General features: G+C 50.3%; 1 protein-coding gene across 1 annotated transcript in view; it reads left to right on the top strand.

The window, feature by feature from the left end:
* Positions 1 to 19,384, top strand: part of LOC138505085 (sperm-specific sodium:proton exchanger-like) — a 3,031,181-nt gene that overhangs the window by 1,055,940 nt on the left and 1,955,857 nt on the right. The window lies entirely within an intron of this gene.

The following is a 19,384-nucleotide window of genomic DNA, read 5'->3' as shown; positions in this document are numbered from 1 at the left end:
TGAAACCCATCTCTACCCAGAACAGGAAAAGATAATGGCGGGAAAACGGATACTGGGAACCGTCAAGACTTTTTTTCAACAGGTACAAAAGGCTTCAATATCATCCAGGATTCCCCTTCGTCCTGGACATCCTTTAATCGAGAGACAAAATGGCCTATTCTACCACAAAAAGGCTCTGTTTTTGCCAACAAAGGAATTGCAGACAAGGGCCATGGCTTGGTGTCATGATGTACCTACAGACGGTCACAAGGGTCATCTCACTATCAGTGACCTGGTTTCAAGGTATTTCTGGTGGCCCACGCAATGCAAGGATATCAAGACCTACGTAGCCACATGCCCAACTTGTGCGCGCAGTAAATACTCCACTGCAAAACCCCATGGGACTATTACACCAAACTAAGACACCGATGGGGCCCGGGCAACATGTTTCTATATATCTCATCGTGGACTTGCCACCCTCCAAGAACAAGACAACCATCATGGTCGTGATCGACTCATTCAGCAAGATGGCCACTTTTCACCATTGAGGGGTCTTCCCACAGCCCAGGAGACATTAGTTACGTTTTGAAAGACATCATCCGGCTACATGGGATCCCTCTTACCGTCGTTTCTGATAGAGGCACTCAGTTTACCTTTTGGTTTTTTGGTCTACTCTCAGTAAGGGCTTGGGTATACACCGAGCCTTATCTTCGGGCTATCACCTACAAAGTAATGGCCAGACAGAATGCCTTAATGCAAATCTCAAACAGTATGTAAGGTGTTTCTGCAATCAGGAACAGGATGATTGGGCAGACCTGTTAGCCCTGGCGGAGTTTGCATACAAAAACACTCGCCTTTCGGCCTTAGGGATGAGTCCTTTCTTCTGTACTTATGGTTACAATCCAAGACACCTACCAGAGGAAAGCATAACATTCTCCAAGATACCTTCTGTGGACCAGCTTTTGTACTCACAAAGAAGCCGTCAAGAACATGGACTTCAACAAGGAGACCTACAAGGAATACGCTGATCAAAAGAGGAGACCCAATCCGCCCTGGATAGTGCATACTAAAGTGTGGCTTTCTACCAAGTTTCTCCCTCGATGGGTCCATGCAGGCAAGTTTTCACCACGCTATATAGGACCTTATCCCATTGAAGCGAGGATCAATCCAGTGGCCTTCCGTCTGAAACTGACTCCCAATATGAGAAGAATACATCCGGTGTTCCATACATCGCTTCTCAAGGAATACCTACCAGACCCCTACAACTGTAAAACAAAGAGACATACCCTACCCAAGGACACTGATGCAGAAGAGTACGAAGTATCCCGTCTTGTGGACTCAGGTCCAAAAAGGGCACACTTCAATATCTTGTTCATTGGAAGGGGTATTCCACTGCAGAAAGAACTTGGGAACCGCTTCGTAACATACACGCTCCCCAAATGGTGCAGAGATCACATAGACTGCACCCTAACAAACCAGTGGGCATTCCGATGAGACGGGGTTATGCTGTCTTGATACGGCCGTGGCGACTCTGGACACGATGCCGCTTCCCTAGTATGCCGTCACGCTCAGCCCGCACTGAGCTTTAGCGGTCTAGACATTTCCAAGATGGCTGCCGCAGCTATGTACACACCCCCGGAACCCAGCACGGAGCATTGCAACCGTTCCGCTTGTTTCGATTCAGACACACGTAGTTCGCTTTCCTCTCACCCACCTACGGTGAGTTTCCAGCCTTGAATATTTGCCTTTCCTCTCTGTTCCCGTTCTCAGCCCTCTTTCCGTCTGAGGTTTCCTCTCTGTTCCCCGCTCCACCTTTGCTGGCGGCTGCATTCCTGTTTCCTACCCGTGGCTCTGGTAGGCTTCTCCTCCGCTGTAGTTCTCTTTTACCTGTGCTGTCCCGGTTCTGTTTGGGATCGAGCCACTGGTTCTGCCCTACCTCTGCACCAATCTGCCGAACACCTGAGCTTCCAGTGCTCATTCCACCCTGCTCTTACCCCGACTTGGGGCCGGACTTCTTGACAAAATACAGGAACACACGCTGAGGATCTCTGCCTACCAATCCACCGCAGGACCATCATACACCATCATCCCAGGGTTTTTAAAGCCAAGGGCTTTTTCCCTGCATTTTCTGGGGGGTTTGCTCCCCAGAGTCCACTGTACCCAAGGTGTTCTTCACCTGGACAAGGTGGCCTCCGGGAGAGCATGCCCTTATCTACATGACCGGAAGGGGAAGAAAAAGAAGAAGCTCCAGATAGGCAAGACCAGAAAGAAGGAGTCCTCGAGCAGCACAGCGCAAGACTCTGGTGAGGAGGTGAACTGGGAGGAAAGACCAACATTTGACACAACCTCTCTGGGGAGGGGTGAACTAGTGCCCCAATCCCCCCCCCCCTACTGGGAGAGCAACATTGTACCCTGCACTGGGAAGGTCACTGGTCCCTGCGCTGAGAGCCGTATGAGGTCCAAACACCATGGCCTGGCCGGCCACTGTGGAGCTATCAGGATTAGACTCAGGCAAGATCTTACCGAGAACCCTGTGGATCAGTGGGGTTGGTGGAAAAGCATAGAACCACATCCCGTTTTATTGGAGGTGTAAGGCATCCCCCAGTGAGCCCTCTTCCTGGCCCAGCCTGAGGTGTAATGATGACATCGCCGGTTCTGCCCTGTGGCGAAGAGGTCTATCTGGGGCTGACCCCGTCTCCTGAAGATGTCCGACAGAACTTGTTCGTCCAGCTGCCATTCGTAGTTGTCAACTCCCAATCTGCCCAGTCTTTCCGCCTCCAGGTTGGATTCTCCCGGAAGGTGTATAGCTGACAGCCATATGTTGTGGGCAATGACCCATTCCCATATCTTGATTGTGAGCCTGCACAGGGGAGGTGATCTGGTGCCCCCTTAGTTGTTGATGTAGAACATGCAAGTGGAGCTGTCGATCTGAACATAGACTTCGCCCCTGATGGCTGGTAAGAAGGCCCTGAGCACCAATTGAATGACCTTCAGGTCGAGGAAGTTGATGTGACTCTTCTGTTCCTTCCTTGTCCATGTGCCATGTACACTGTGGTTGCCCAGCGTGGCTCGCCATCCTTCCAGGGAGGAGTCCGTTGTGATAGTACAAGTAGGCAGGGGGTGCCTAAACTGTCTACCCGTCATGTGATTGTTGTCCTGCCTCCACCATACCAAATCCTGTTGGAGGTCTGCCGGGATAAAGACTAATGCCGCTTGGGAGCCCGTCATCTGGTTCCAGGTGGCCAAAAGGTGTAATTGTACTCTCTTCATTTTGTGTCTGGTATGCTGGACCGCTAGCAGGCATGCCGCCCTAATCCTCAACAGATGTTAGTACCACCAGAAGTTGTCATCCTGCTGAGAAAGTGATCAGTAGCCACCTTGATAGCCTCCACCTTTTCTGTGTTGGAGAAAATGCTTTGCTCTCTGGTATCCCACAAACGATCCAGGAAGATCAAGGTCTGGTTAGGCTGGAGCTGCGACTTCTTGTGATTGATGAAGAACCCCAGTTCGTATAGGATATCCATGAGTCTGGAGGCCATATTCAGAAACTCCAGCGGGGATTCCGCTTGGACTAGCCAGTCATAGAGGTACGGGTACACGTGGTGGTCCTCCGACCTGAGCAATGCATTCATAAGCCTTGTGAATACCCGTGGGGCTGAGTTGAGCTTGAATGGAAGTACCTTGTACTGGAAGTGTAAGCCCATCACTTGGAACCGCAGGAAGGAGCGGTGGGGTTGCCATACAGGGACATGTAGGTATGCATCCTTCAAGTCCAGGGAGCACATCCAATCTCCCCCACACAGAAACTCCGCTATCAGAGTTGGCATAAGCATTTTGAACTTTTGGCGGGACAAGGATAGGTTCAGGAAGGACAGATCTAGAGCCACTCACAAAAATCTGCAAGTAGAACCCCAAGCCTCTTTGAGAGAGTGGAACTTCCTCCACTGCTGCACTTTGTACAAGCGAGCGGCTCTCCACGAGGAGTGCTGGTGTCCCAATCTGAGAGAGGGGAGGAGAAGAAGGTGGTTCCGGAGGGAGAGGTAGATGAAAACCACGGGAAACCACTGATAGGATCCATGGATGCTCAAACAGAATTCGCCAGGACTGAATGTGGAGAGCCAGCCTGCCCCCACCAGTGAACTGTGGACCTTGATGGGGTTGTCATTACTTCTTTGCCTCTGAGGCAGGTACCTGAGAAGGGGACTTGAAGAAGCCTTTGTGTGATGTGCGTTGTTGTTTACGCCTGTGATGGCTGCGAGACCTGTCAGGCTGCCTAGCCTTCTGATCCTAGAAGGCCCTGAATCCGCCAAATGTCCTTCCACTACCAGAATGTTTTTGCCCTGCTAGAATAGACAAAGACTTGGTGGTTTAGCAACTGTTTTTCTTCCTATCCAGTTCCTCGCCAGTGGATGAATGGAAAAGATCCCCCCCTTTGAACGGGAGATCCAGGGTATGATCTTGGACGTCAGGGTTAAACTTGGTGGCCCTAAGCCACGCCATCTGCCTCATTTCCTTGGCCATACAGAATGCCCTTTCGGCCGTGTCGATATGTCCCACAGTGGACTCGATTAGGCCCTGCGCCACTATCTTAGCATCAGCCAGTCCAGCCTTGAAGGAGGCTTGCTTATGAACCGGGAGGTCTGGGAGAAAATCTGCAATCTCCATCCATAGCCTCTGATTTGCCACGCTCAGCATAGCGTCCGCATTGGCTTGACGCAGGTGGAGACAGGCGTTGGACTAGACCTTCTTCCCATAGGCCTCTAGCACCTTCTATTCCTTACTCAATAAGGCGGCTGTAGAGGAGGAAGATGTGGATGTTTGGGGATTGGCGTACATGGGCGCCGCCGCCATCACCGATGAATGCAGCTGCAGCGACACAGAAAAGAGTAGGGTATCCCCTTCCGCCTGCCTGTACTTCCCGTCCAGCCTTTTGGTGTTGTGCTGAGTGGAGTGTAGCTTTGCCCATCCTTTCTTTGCCAGGGCTTCCACATCCTTATGGAACGGAAGGCCAGATCTAGTGGCTGATCTGACTGCTAGGGCCTTCGCAGGGACCACCCCATCTGGTTCTTCCTTCTGGGGCTGAGGGATGCCCAGATACTCTGTCAACCCAGCCAGCCTGTCATGGAATGCCCTCGCCGAAGATGACGTGTCAGGGTCTTCCGGTTCATCCGTGTCCATCTGATCTGTGGCGCCCAGAGGGTCCCTGGATCCGCGGGTGGTGTACCCGGAGGCACTGTGGCCTGGGGGGTAGTGGGTGGTGGAGACAGAGCCTTCTCACCTGTGTTTGTTTTGTGGATCTCTCCATCCTGTTATTCTACAGGGACGCGTTGGAATGAAGAAACCTTAACTTAGAAGGCTGTGGTGTTCAATAGACTCTTGCCTTTATAATGTCTTTGCTTTTCCAGAATTTTTCTTGGGTAAGTATCTGGAGAATAAACAATAGTCTTTTAGATTTGGAATAGTCCCTACGTTGGAGAGATCTCTTTCTAATATTTACCCTTTTGAATGGATTGTGTCCTCCCACGTATTCCTCATCTTGTGAGAATTCGTTATCGCCAGCTTCGCTGCTTCGGAAAAAAAAATTCACCAGAGGGCGCTGTGCTCGAGGTCTTGGCGTTGACTGTCCCTCGACGGGCTCCATACCGTGTCAACGTCACTGATGGTATAAGTAGTTCGAGCCACGCCCGTTGGCTTCAGTTCCGTTTTTCCGATTGCTTCGCTCTCGTGAACAGCGCGCTTCAAGATTTTCTGTCAAGAAAATGTCTTCATCAACCGCTTTGACTCCCAAAACTGGGTTTAAGAAGTGTATCGACTGCGGGTTGAAGATGTCTATCACCGATCCTCACCGTATCTGTCTTTGGTGTATGGGCTCAGACCATTGAACCGGCGACTGTGGCTCCTGTCAGTCAATGACAGAGAAGGCCCTCCGTGAGAGGAAAAGTAAGTTAGCGGTGGGGCGGGAGGCGTCGAAGGGCTCTTTCGAAAGCCTTGTTAAAAAAACATAAGAAATCGTCCGATTCAAAAGAATCAGAACGTCGTAAAAAACATTTGAAGAGATCCCGATCTCATAGCAGGTCGAGATGATCTTCTTCGTCTTCTAAAAAGCTAAAAAGGAGACCTAGATCTCCATCATCATCATCCGATACATCGACGGAATTAGTTTGATGCCCAACAAGATCGGATTCCCCTTCAAAATGAGAGAGCTTTAGAAGAAAAATGATGCAGGTCTTTGAGAATGGGGCCTCGACCCGGTCGCTCCACAGGACGACAGAGGGAAGTCGAGCACTACGACGGTAAAACCCAGTAATACCCATAAAACCCAAGTCGAAAAAAATCATCGAGAGATCCTCGAGGATCGAGTGTTTCTCCGATCCCTCATAAAAGGCAGATATTGTCCAAGTCAAGTGCAACTTTGTCGACGCTATCGACGCCGACAGCTTCGACAACGAAGCCTATATTATCTTTGACACCTTTATCGAAGGCCTCCTCCAGTGTGTTGAAGGTTCCTTCGGCCCTTTTGAAGAAAACACCTATTCCTTGGACAAAAAATTCAGGAGGAAGAGAGAAGGTTTACACCTGTAGCGCTCACCTGGTTCCCACGGGGGCGCTGGTCTAGTCTGGATTGCTGTGGCCTCTTCTAGCGTGATGCGCAGGACCCGGAACACCGATTGGACAGGACCTCCAAATCGTGCTTGCCTGGCCCGTAGGAATATCCTTCTGCAGATGAGAAAGGGGATTAACAGTCTGCAGAATAGTGTGCTAGCTCCCCTCTTTCCCCCTTCCCCCTTCGTTCCTCTCTAACTTCCTCCAAACCCCGGTTTAAGCTCACCTTATGGTTTGGAAGGACGAACTCTCCATCCTGCTTCTGGTGCAGGGGCGCCTGTTCGTCCAGTTACTTCACTGGTTTTCAGAATGGCGCTGGCAAAATCCACTTGACTTTCCTGAGCGATGCGCCGTAAGTATGAAAGTTCAAAGTTCAAGTGAGGCCCCCTTTATGTTGTCTTTCTAACCTGTGATCTGTCCTTTATTTCAGGTGCAGAATGAAGGCGATGCGTCGAGGGGTTAAACTGCCGAGGTGAGTAGTGATGAGGGCGATCCCTCTAAATGTCCTTATCATTCCCCAGAAATGTCTCTTGTCCTTTCCCCATAGGAGCCGGGGTACGGTACCTGCCAACGGGGCGGCGCCGACCCGAAATGTGGAAGAAAAGCCGGTAAGTATTATGGCTGTTAATCAGGCTTTCCTTCTGTGTTCCTTCTGCTCACCTTTTGTTTCTTCCTCTCTCCCCTAGGTGCATAGAGGTGGCGTCCGATGCTGACAGCCGCGATGGAGCCGGGAGATGTCTCGAGGACAGGTGAGTGAAGCGTGGCGCTGCAGCGAGCAACGCAATGCTTTTAAATGGAAGTCTTTCTTCAGGGATGCTGGCGAGAAGATTCCGGATGCAGGTAAGAAGTTTGAAATAGTCCTTGGTTTTCACCTTTCTCTTCTCTTCCTTCCTTGCAGGTCTTCCAGGTTCGAGGCGGGCGTGGCTGGAGTCCAGGAGCAGGAGCAGACACGGTGAGCGTTAAGCTGCAGGAAGCAGAACAACGCGAAGCATGAGCTGCTGTCTGGGCGTGGCTTAAATAGCCTCCAAAGAAGATCCAGGTATGTATCCTTCCCCAACTAGGTATGTATCCTTCCCTGGCCACGCCCGAGTGAAAAAATAGTCCCTATGAAAAAATAGTCCCTTTCAGGTCTCAGGGAGGCCTGAAGCGTGCAGCATGGTCTGCATCAGGTAAGTGCACAAAACACCTCCCTTTATGAGCCTGGCGCCTATGGCGCCAGGACTGATGTCCAACATGAGCCTGGCGCCAAAGGCACCAGGACTGAGTCCAAAGAGCCCCTATAAGGGGCCGCTGGGCTTTAACCCGAGGGCATGATGCCTGCTTCCGGGGGTGCTGGGCCTGGCCTGGTGCTCCGGGGGTAGGCATCATGACAACACCTTTACCCAAATCAGATTTTTTTAGGTCCATGTCTTCAATTTTTGAAGAATCTGGCTCAGAGGAGGAAGATGTCACTCCTTTTGGAGTAAAATATGACACTAGACAAGTTCCAGAGGAACTTATAAACCCTGAAACAAAAATGAGAGACCTATGTGAAACTCTGCATTCTGCTAGTGGTGTGGACACATCACCTGAATTGGAGTTTGCTGCACCTGATCCTGCAGAACACGCAGACTCAGGGTATAGGAACTTGATGATTGAATACATGGGTTGGGGAAGAGCCTCCCCTACTTTTGAGCAAGACGATATGACAGACATTATAGTCGGGGGACTCCGGAAAGACCCAGTTCTCCCTTTCCATAGGGCGCTCCAAAGGACAGTTGAAAGGAACTGGGAAAAACCTGATAGCATTGCTGCAGTAGACCGCAATCTTCCAAAGAAGTACAGAACTTCTACTTCTGATCCAGAATACCTGAATAGACACCCTACGAAGAAAGTCTAGTTATTCAGGCCGCTACTACTTATAGGCAGACAGCATACCCAATCATACCTCCGTACAGGGAGGATAAAAAGGTTGATGCTTGGGCTCGTAAAGTTTTTACTTCGGGTAGCATGGCCTTGAAATCGACCAATGTCACCTGTACCCTGGCCAGGTTCACACATACCCTGTGGGAATGCATTTCAGCGGCGGCTGAACATATTCTGGAAGGTGAGGAAAGGGAAGGCTTCCTGAATATAGTCAAAGACGGGAAGGAGGCAATGGGGGAATGTCTCCAGTCTGGACTGGATACTGCTGATAGTATTAGCAGGTCCATGGCATCAAGCGCAGTGCTACGCAGATTTGCGTGGTTGAGAAAGTCGGGGTTTGCACCAGATGTGCAGACCAGACTTCTCAACATGCCCTTTGATGGCTCAAGGCTGTTTGGTAGTAAGGCTGACGAGAGCCTAGAAAAACTACAGACCTCAAAAGCAGCAGCTAAATCCCTTAGTGCCTACATGCGACAGCCTCAGAAACCCTATTCAGGCTCATTTTCCTGGAGGGGTCATCCTTTTCGATACTACTCCTCTGTTGGTAGAGGAAGAGGACAGACTTTTTAAAGGGGCAAAAGGAATGTCACTCGTGGTGGACGAGGAAAGACTACAAAGCCATCTTCAGGAACGGCATCTATGCCCTCAGCCGCTCCTGCAGCCGCCTCCAAATCTCTGTGTGGCCTTATCATACAAAACACCAGTGGGAGGCAGAATCTCTCAGCATCTGAAAGAATGGCGAGGCATTACTTCAGATGCTTGGGCACTGGAAAAAGTAGCCCAAGGTTACTGCCTTCCTTTCCTAAAAAGACCTCACAATCATCCACCAGGAGCCAGCTCTACCAAAATTCCAGACCCGCTCCTTTGGCAGGAAATGATAACCCTGCTAGAGAAAGGTGCATTAGACCATGTACCTGTAGCGGAGAGAAACAAGGGCTGGTACTCCCCCCCTATTTTCTCATCCCCAAAAAAGGACAGAGGATTGAGACCCATCTTGGACTTGAGAAATTTGAACAAATACCTCAGAAAGGACAAGTTCAAGATGGTAACCCTTTCTCAGATCCTTCAGGCTCTCAAACTCCAAGACTGGTTGGTATCATTGGACCTTCAGGATGCTTCTTTTCATGCGCCAATCCATCCCAAGCACAGAAAATACCTGAGGTTCGCAGTTGTCGGTTCTCACTATCGGTTTTGAGTTCTGCCATTCGGGCTGACCTCTGCTCCGAGGGTTTTCACCAAACTGATGGCGGTAGTGGCGGCGAGTCTCAGGAGAGGGGGGATTCACGTCTACCCTTACCTGGACGACTGGCTAATCATAGCACGTTCTCCAGAACAAGTTCAGGAACACTTGTCGATCACATGCCACTTCCTCCACAACCTGGGCTTCTCCCTCAATTTCAAGAAGTCCCACATGATACCATCCCAACAACTCCAGTTTATCGGAGCAGTCTTGGACACTTCCTCGGGCAAAGCCTCGCCGCGCGAGGTGAGAGCTCTCCACATCCAGCAGATGGTAACAAAATTCCAGAAAGCCCAGCATCTGCCGGCCTTCGATTTCTTGAGGTTGCTCTGCCTCAGGGCATCCTGCATTTTTCTGGTGCCAGAGGCCAGACTGAGAATGAGATCCCTCCAATGGGCCCTCGGAACTCAGTGGTCCCAATTCTCGGGGAACATGTCAGATCTTCTGCAAGTCCCGAGCGCAATTTCTCAGGATCTATCATGGTGGGCTTGCAACGACAACATCCTCAAGGGAGAATCTTTTTTGGCAACCATGGCCGGAGATAACAGTAGTGACGGACGCCTCACTCACGGGGTGGGGAGCTCACACCAATGATCTGACAATCAGCGAACGTTGGTCTCTATCGGAGTCCAAACTACACATCAACCTATTGGAGCTGAGGGCAATCGTACTAGCGCTGAAGGCCTTCCTGCCCTCCGTACAGAGAAAGAATGTCCTGATAATGACGGACAACACAGTGGCCATGTACTACCTCAACAAAAGAGGAGGCATAGGATCACTACCTCTGGGCAGAGAGGCAATGCAGCTCTGGTTCTGGGAGATACAAGAAGGAATCTCTCTATCGGCAGTTCACCTAGCTAGAGAGCAGAACACGGTGGCAGACGCTCTGAGCAGGCAGAGCACAGTCTCCCACGAGTGGGAGTTAGCTCAGGAAGTCCTTCTGGAGATCTTCGCCCTTTGGGGAACCCTTAAAGTGGATCTGTTCGCAACCACGGTAAACCGGAAGTGCGATCAGTATTGCTCAAGGAAATTTCCCCTGAGGGGAGCTCTAGGAGACGCATTCGTAGTGGATTGGGATTTTCCCCTGCTGTACGCGTTTCCTCCAGTCCCCGTGATTCCTCAAGTAATCAGGAGGTTGAGAAAGTTCAGGAAAACCATGATCCTAATTGCCCCAGACTGGGCCAGGAGGACGTGGTACCCGGACCTCTGGACTTGTCCATCTGCCCTCCAGTACGTCTTCCACAAAGAGAGGATCTTCTCTCGCAAGAGGAAGGTCGGGTTCTCCATACAGAGGTCAACACAGTCAACCTTCATGCATGGTTTCTGAGAGGTTGAGATACAAGGATTGGGATCTTCCGGATTACGTAATCGAGATTTTGCTTTCGGCCAGGAGGCCAGCAACAAAATCCTTGTACCGGTGTCGACGGAATAAGTTCAGTAACTGGTACAAATATAGGGATGTGGACCCTTTTCAATGTAGCACACCAATGCTGCTTTCTTTTCTATTACATCTGGCCAATCTGGGGCTCCAGATCGGAACAATCAAAGGATATCTTGCTACGCTGTCCATTTTTAAGCGCTCCACTGAAGAGGTATCTTACTTTAAAATACCATTAATAATACAGTTCCTGAAAGGATTTACAAATGTATATCCACCAATACCATTTCATGTTCCAACTTGGGATTTAGATTTAGTTCTTAAATTCCTAACATGTATACCATTTGAGCCTCTGCACTCCTGTCCATTGAGGCTTTTAACACTAAAGACTGTTCTTCTTGTGGCATTAACATCAGCCCGCAGGGTTAGTGAACTACAGGCTCTCTCATGTAGACCTCCATATGCCACATTTTACAAGTACAAGGTAGTTCTGAAAGTTAAACCATCTTTCTTACTGAAAGTAGTTTCCGACTTCCATTTGTCACAGAAAATTATTTTACCAACATTCTATCCTCCTCATTTGGGAAAAGAAGAGGAGAGATTACATAGACTGGACCCCAAGACGGCCCTCAGCTTTTGCATTTCAAAAATGACAAAATTACGTCAAGACGACCAACTCTTTGTGGGTTACACAGGTCCTAAATTGGGGTTAGCGGTGACAAAACAAACTATATCCCTCTGGATCATTCTAGCTATATTGGAATGCTACAGATTAGCAGGAAAAGACCCACCGGATGGGCTACGTGCTCACTCCACTAGGGGAATGTCTACTTCTGCGGCTTTGAAGAGGGGAGTCCCTGCAAAAGATATTTGCTCGGCTGCAACATGGGCATCAATGCATACTTTTATCAAGCATTACTGCTTAGATGCCCCCTCCTCCAATGAGGGGCTATTTGCCAGAGTGGTACTTCACTCTGTCCATGAAAACAAAAACTAGCACTACCACCTCCACATTAATCATTGCTATGGGAGTCTATCACAAGATGAGGAATATGTGGGAGGACACAATCCATTTGAAGAACAAGTTACCAACTGTAACGTTCTTTCAACTTGATGTTCCTCCCACGAATTCCTCATCGACCCTCCCACCCTATCCCACAGTACAGTTTGTCTTTTCTTACAATTTCCTTTCAAAATGGGCCTATCAGTCACAGCATACGCCTGGATGTTCCATGAGTATAACCTGGAAAAAACAGAACTGAAGCCAACGGGCGCGGCTCGAGCTACTTTTACCATCAGTGATGTTGACACGGTACGGAGCCTGTCGAGGGACAGTCGACGCCACGACCTCGAGCACAGTGCCCTCTGCCGAAAAATGTTTTCCGAAGCAGCGAAGCTGGCGACAACGAATTACCACAAGATGAGGAATACGTGGGAGGAACATCCAGTCGAAAGAACGTTACAGTTGGTAAGTAACTTGTTCTTCTCTTGCAGGTTCTCGGAATTCGGAGAGTCTAATGGCTGCGGATGACTGCAACGTTACTCAGGATGGAGAAACGTTCAACTAGCTAAGTTCATCTATGCAGAGTAACTGCAGCCTTTTGGGGAAGAGCGCAACAATAACTGAGCGGTGAAAAATTGAAGGAACTTCAGGTCTGTAAACTTATTTAAACTTCTTCTTTCTTATTTTCTATTAAGTTTGTTCATTAATTAAATACCTTAAATGTCTGCAGGTTTTCGGAAAGCCGAGGAAAAATACCTTCGGAAGATGCAGTGGCTGCTGAGGAAACTTCCGAATGAAGGTTCTGTGACTGTGAACGATGAATGCTGCTTGAAGAAGCACCATATGAGACTATGGGAGCATATGCTATGAATGGTACACATGCCATGTTTGCCAGGCTTGTACCCACTTTTGACCTGCTGACTGATGTGATGTACCTTGCTTCTCCTGCATGCCTGAATGGGAACTGTGCTCACTTACTGGGATCATGACAGCCCCCCCCCAAAACCCCTCCCAAGGATAACCCTCCAGTCTCGGCTTAGTAGGGTGGTTTTGATGAAACATCTGAAGTAATTTGGGGGCATGAATGTTTGAGCTAGGTTCCCAAGTTCTGCCCTGTGGACCAAACCCTTTCCAATCTACAAGGTACAATAATTTCCTTTTGACAATCTTGGATTCTAAGATTTCTTTTACTAAGAATTCTGGTTCATCTTCTACGATTAGGGGTTTTGGTGGTGGTTGTAATCTGGTCCCTCGATTCATTGGCTTTAACAAAGAAACATGGAATACCGGATGAATTTGCATGTGGGATGGCAGGTTCAATCTTACTGCTACTGGATTGACTATGGTTTCCACAGGGAATGGACCCAGAAAGCTAGGTTGGAATGTATGTGGGCCTTCAAGTGCAATGTGTTTAGAAGACAACCATACTTTGTCTCCCACCTTACACTCTGGAAATGTTCTTCGAAGTCTATCTGCACATTTCTTTTGGCTTTCCTTTGCTATAGTCAAATGTCGTAGAACCTCTTCCTGTACTCTGGTAATGTTATCATGAAGACTCTGTACTGCTGGCATCTCTAAGGATTCTGTTGGATCGAAGGTAGAGGTCCGAGGATGTGAACCGTTAAGTATGTAGAAAGGAGTATAACCTGTGGAAGTGTGTTTAGAGTTATTATAGGCATACTCTGCTACCCAAAGGATATCCACCCAGGAACAATCTATCTGGTGGAGAAGACATCAAAGGTATTGTTTGAGAGTCTGGTTGGTTCTCTCAGTTTGACTGTCAGTTTGTGGGTGGTGACTGGTAGATCAACGCACTTCAACTTTAGCCAACTCAAAACATTTTCTCCAAAATTGGGATACAAGTTGACTCCCTCTATCAGAGATCACTGTAAATGGAAATCTATGAAGACGTACAATTTGTTCTAGGGACACCTTTGCTAAGACTGATGAAGAAGGAAGCCCCTTGAGGGCAATGAAATGCGCCATTTTGGAAAACAAGTCCACCACAAAATGATTGTCTTATAACCCGAACAAGGGGGCAGCTCCGTAATAAAGTCCATAGAAATGGTATGCCATGGTGCTGGTGGGGCAGGTAACGGTTGAAGCAGTCCTGATGGGCTCTGCTTTGAGCTTTTGTTTTGAGCACAAATACCACAAGTTTGGATGAAATCTATATCCTTGTGCCATGTTGGCCACCAGAAATGCCTTTTGATTTTGGCCGTGGTCTTAGCGATTCCATGGTGGCCTTCCAATGTGGCTCCATGGTAATCTGATATAATTTTCTTTTGTAACTCCTGATTTGGCAGGTAAAGCCGACTCTGGAAAAAGGTAAACCTTTTATATGCTAAACTTGGGTCCTCTTGACTTCCAAGGCTCAAACTCTGAAGTGGTCATGTTAAGGAGAACTTGTGCCTTCAAGTCTTCTTCTGAAGAACCAGTGACTCCCAATACCTTCTCTTCTGGAATTATATTTACAGGATCTGTTGTACTTTGGATCTCTTCTCTCTCTGCAATCCTTGACAAGGCATCCGCTTTGCCATTATGTACCCCTGGGAGATAAGTAGATAAGTGAAAAAAAAATCGTATTCCACGAAAAATAACGCCCAACGGAGTTGTCGGGATGACTGAGCCTTTGCATTGCGTAAATATTGCAGGTTTCGATGATCCGTAAAAACTGTGACAGTGTGCCGGGCCCCTAATAAATGGTATCTCCATTCTTTGAAAGCGTGTTTTATTGCTAGCAATTCCTTTTCTGTGATACTGTAATTTAATTCTGCTGCTGAAAACTTCCTGGACCAGAAGGCCACTGGATGCAGTTGTCCGGTTTCAGTATCTTTCTGGGATAATACAGCTCCCATTGCAGCACTGGACGCATCAGTTTCCACTACAAATGGTAGTTCGGGTTGTCAGTGTCTTAAAATGGGAGTGGTAGTAAATTTTTCTTTTAATGTCTGGAAGACCTCTTCTGCTTCCTTGGTCCAGGAGAATGTCTGGTGCTTTATCAGAAGCAAAGTTATTGGATGGTCTAGTTGTGTAAATCCTGCAACAAAGCATCCGTAAAAATGTGAAAATCCTAAAAAACGTTGGACTCCTTTCACTGGCGCTGGGGAAGGCCAATTCAGAACTATGTCAACTTTTCGGGTTATCCATTTGGATTTCCATAGGTGACAGGGCGAATCCCAGAAATTCCACTGAGGTCGCAAGAAAGGAGCATTTCGAGGGGATTGGGTCCTCCGACGTATTCCATATCTATGACAGGTAATGTCCACAGCTGTGCTGCTTCGGAAAATCTTCGGCGTCTGCGTCCTGCGTCGATGCACCGTCCCCAAGGACCTCCTCCGACGGCACCCGATCTGATAAATAGGACGCACGACGCCCATAGCCTCAGTTCCGTTTTTTCCACGAACGTGTTCGCTTCGTGAATCTCGGTATGCCTCGACTCTTTGGAGTTTGCTGTATTCTTCTCGACTCTTTGAACCTGTTCGGTTTTTGTGAAAACCTGTTTGTGACGATGTCTACTTCGTCTTCAACCCCTCGTCCGGGCTTCAAGAAATGTGGGGACTGTGGGTCCAAGATGTTGGTCACGGACTTGCACGACGCCTGCCTCTGGTGCCTCGGGGAGACCCACAATACGGACGATTGTGTCGACTGCCAGTAGCTCATGGCCAAGGCCTTACGGGAGCGCAAGAAGAAGCTGTCGGTAGGTCGGGTGTCTAAGCCCCGGAAATCGAGGTCTACGGGGCTTTCGATGGATGACTCGAGAGGCGACTCTCCGCGTCATCGTCGGAAGTCCAGTGAGTCTCCTTCCAGGAGTCGGGCTCGCCACTCCTCCGCCTCTTCGAGGCATTCCCGGAAGCGCCGGCATCGGTCGCCTTCCCCGTCCTCTTCCGAGGACTCCGCCCGTCGGCGGGTCACTTATCCCACCATGCAAGCGACACCGGAGGAATGGGCTTCCTTCGGGAAGCAGATGTTAGCGATTCTTGAATCGCAGGGCACCGGTCCGTCCGCGCCTCCGAGTGGGGTCGGTCGGCAACAGTTGAGAGACACCGCTCATACGCATTCGGGCTTGCGTGGTCGTCACGGCTCGCGGGAAAGGTCCCGCTCGGACAAGGGTAGACATTCTCGCCATGCATGTTCCAGGTCCCTATCCTCGACGCGCTCGAGACTGCGTGATCCTGTGCCGTCTTCGAGGAAGACGTCGACGCCTGTGGCGCCGAGGTCCTCAATTTCTCTCAAGGCTCTGCCTCTGAGGGGGTCGTCAACGCTGTCGGCGCCTAGGTCGTCGAGAGACACGCTCAGAGCTCCGGCTTTGAGGTCTGTGTCGACGCCGTCGATGCTGGCGGCGCTGCAGCTGACGTCGACGCCGATTCGCTCAACGTCAACGCTGATTCTCTCGGCGCCGACTCGTTCGGCGCCCTCGACGCCTTTCGAGTCGGTGTTGTCGGAGGGGCCCCTTGGCACGGGGTTAGCCCCTAGAAAGGCTCTTGCTAAAGTCAGGCATAGCTTTGGTCCCCAAGTGTCTTCTTTTCACCGCCTGGAGTACATTTCAGAGGGTGATGAAGGCTCTGATGAAGGCTTGGTTCTGGTTACGGTACCAGATGAGCTTATCTCGGGCCATAGCCAGTTTGATGACCTGAGGCAGTCACTGCATGATGCCAGTGGACTGGACACCTCTCCGGAGGTGGAGTTTTGTAGGCCGGAGCCTGTCACTCATGCCGATTCTTCATACCGCGCCTTATGTCTCGGGTCACCGAGTACTTGGGTTGGTCGGCTCCCCCAGGGGAGTTCGTTCAGGATGATCTCACGGACATCCTTGATCTTGGTCCCCCCACTGACCCGGTATTGCCGTTTCATATGGCTCTGCAGAGAAGGGTGGCGGCGGCTTGGACTGCTCCGGAGAGTCTCCCGGCAGTGGGCAAGTCTTTGTCGCGAAAATACCGTCCAGCCAGTAGCGACCCCTGCTACTTGTCCAGGCACCCCACTCCGGACAGGTTGGTGGTGCAGGCAGCTACTGCCCCGGCAAAGCAGGCGTCGAATCCTACCATCCCTCCGGATAGGGACAACAAGCGTTTTGATGGCTGGGCGAAGAAAGTGTTTTCTTCAGGTGGTATGGCGCTTCAGGCAGCCAACTCCATATGTGCCTTGTCTCGTTTCACTCACACTCTGTGGAACTGTGTTGCATTAGCGGCTGAACATATTCCCGAAGGGGACGAACGGGATGGTTTCCTTGCTATGGTTCAGGATGGCAAGGATGCCATGTGTGAGGCTGTTCAGTCGGGTTTGAACATGGGAGATTGTGTCAGCCGGTCCATGGCGGCGAGCACCGTAATACGCAGGTTTGCGTGGTTGCGGAAGTCTGGGTTCGCTCCTGATGTGAAGTCCCAGCTCCTCAACATGCCCTTTGACGGTGAACATCTTTTTGGCAGCAAGGCTGACGAAAGCCTTGAGAGGTTGCAGACCTCCAAAGCTGCAGCAAAGTCGTTGGGCACTGCAGTTCGACAACCGCTGCCTTTTCGTCCTAGGGGACAACAATGGAGGGGAGGTTCCTTTCGCTATTACTCGTCCTTCAGTAAAGTGAGAGAAGCTAGCAGTTAAAGAGGCCACCGTAAGAGTGCCAGAGGTAGAAAACAGGGTACTCGAGGTGCCAAGGCCGCTCGGGCAGTTGCCTCTTTGCCCTCAGGCAACGCCGCAGCCACTACCACTCAGTCATGAGGCCAGGTCCCATGGTTCGCCGGTTGGGGGAAGGCTGGCGTAGCATCTTGTAGAGTGGCGAGCCATTACTTCAGATGTGTGGGTTCTGGAGATCATAACCCACGGCTACTGTCTTCCCTTTCGGCAGAGGCCTCACGACAATCCACCTGGGAACCTCTCTTTGAAGAGTCCGGATCCGCTCCTTGCACAGGAAATTCAAGCCCTGCTGGAGAAAGGCGCCATAGAACTGGTGCCTGTAGCGGAGAGGAACAAGGGATGGTATTCCCCTTATTTTTTGATTTCGAAGAAAGACTGGGGATTGAGACCCATCATGGACTTGCGCGGTTTGAACAAACTCCTCAGGAAGGACAAGTTCAAGATGGTTACCCTCTCTCAAGTCCTCCAGGCCCTTCAGGATTGGTTGGTGTCTCTCGACCTCAAGGACACTTACTTCCATGTGCCGATCCATCCCAAGCACTAGAAGTACCTGAAGTTCGCGGTTGGCGACTCGCACTTTCAGTTTCGGGTCCTGCCGTTCAGATTGACCTCTGCCCCGAGGGTTTTCACCAAACTCATGGTGGTGGTTGCAGCGCATCTCAGGAAAGGGGGGATTCACGTCTACCCCTACCTGGACAAACCGGGGGGAGCTCTCCCGAGCAAGTCCTGGATCATCCGTCCGTCACCTGCCACTCCCTTCACAAGCTGGGCTTCTCCCTCAATTTAAAGAAGTCCCATTTGATGCCAACACAGCGGCTCCAGTACATCGGAGCAGTGCTCGACACATCCCTGGGGCAGTGTTTTCCTCCCCAGGTGAGGGCTCTTCATCAGCAGATGGTGCACAAGTTTCAACTTGCCCAGAATCTCCCAGCGTCCGAGTTCTTGAGACTGCTCGGCCTCATGGCATCCTGCATTCTCTGGTGCCAGAGGCTCATCTGCGGATGGGATCTTTGCAGTGGGTACTCAAACTCCAGTGGTCTCAGTCCTCTGGCAGGCTGTCCGACCCTGTTCAGGTGCCGCCCTCGGTCGCCCAGGACCTTCTGTGGTGGAGTGGTCATTCCCACTGCTGTACTCGTTTCCTCCAGTCCCCGTCATCCCGCAAGTACTGCGGAGGTTACGGAGGTTCGGTTCCCGGATGATCCTCATTGCTCCGGCGTGGGCCCGGAGGACGTGGTACCCGGACCTTCTCGACTTGTCCATCCGCCCTCCACGTCATCTTCCCTACCGAGACGATCTGCTCTCACGGGAGGGGGGGTCAGTTTCTCCATCCAGAGGTCAGATCCCTCAACCTTCACGCTTGTCTTCTGAAAGGTTGAGATATAAGGATTGGGACCTCCCTGAAGACGTGATGGAGGTGTTGCTCTCGGCCAGGTGGCCGGCAACAAATTCTCTGTACCGTTTTCGTTGGAGAAAGTTCTGCGACTGTTGCAGAGTTCAGAATGTGGATCCTTTTGAGTGTGACATTCCCATGGTTCTGTCTTTTTTGCTTTCCTTGGCTCACAGGGGCTTGCAAGTGGGGACCATTAAAGGTTACCTGGCGGCGCTGTCCATATTTAAGCGCTCGTCTGAAGAATGTTCCTATTTTAAG

This window comes from Ambystoma mexicanum, chromosome 11 (assembly GCF_040938575.1).
Source record: "Ambystoma mexicanum isolate Mex_15411 chromosome 11, UKY_AmexF1_1, whole genome shotgun sequence".
In the NCBI taxonomy this organism is placed as follows: Eukaryota; Metazoa; Chordata; class Amphibia; order Caudata; family Ambystomatidae; genus Ambystoma; species Ambystoma mexicanum.
The sequence above is the reverse complement of the archived record's forward strand: the minus strand, read 5'-3'. Positions and strand labels throughout refer to the sequence as shown.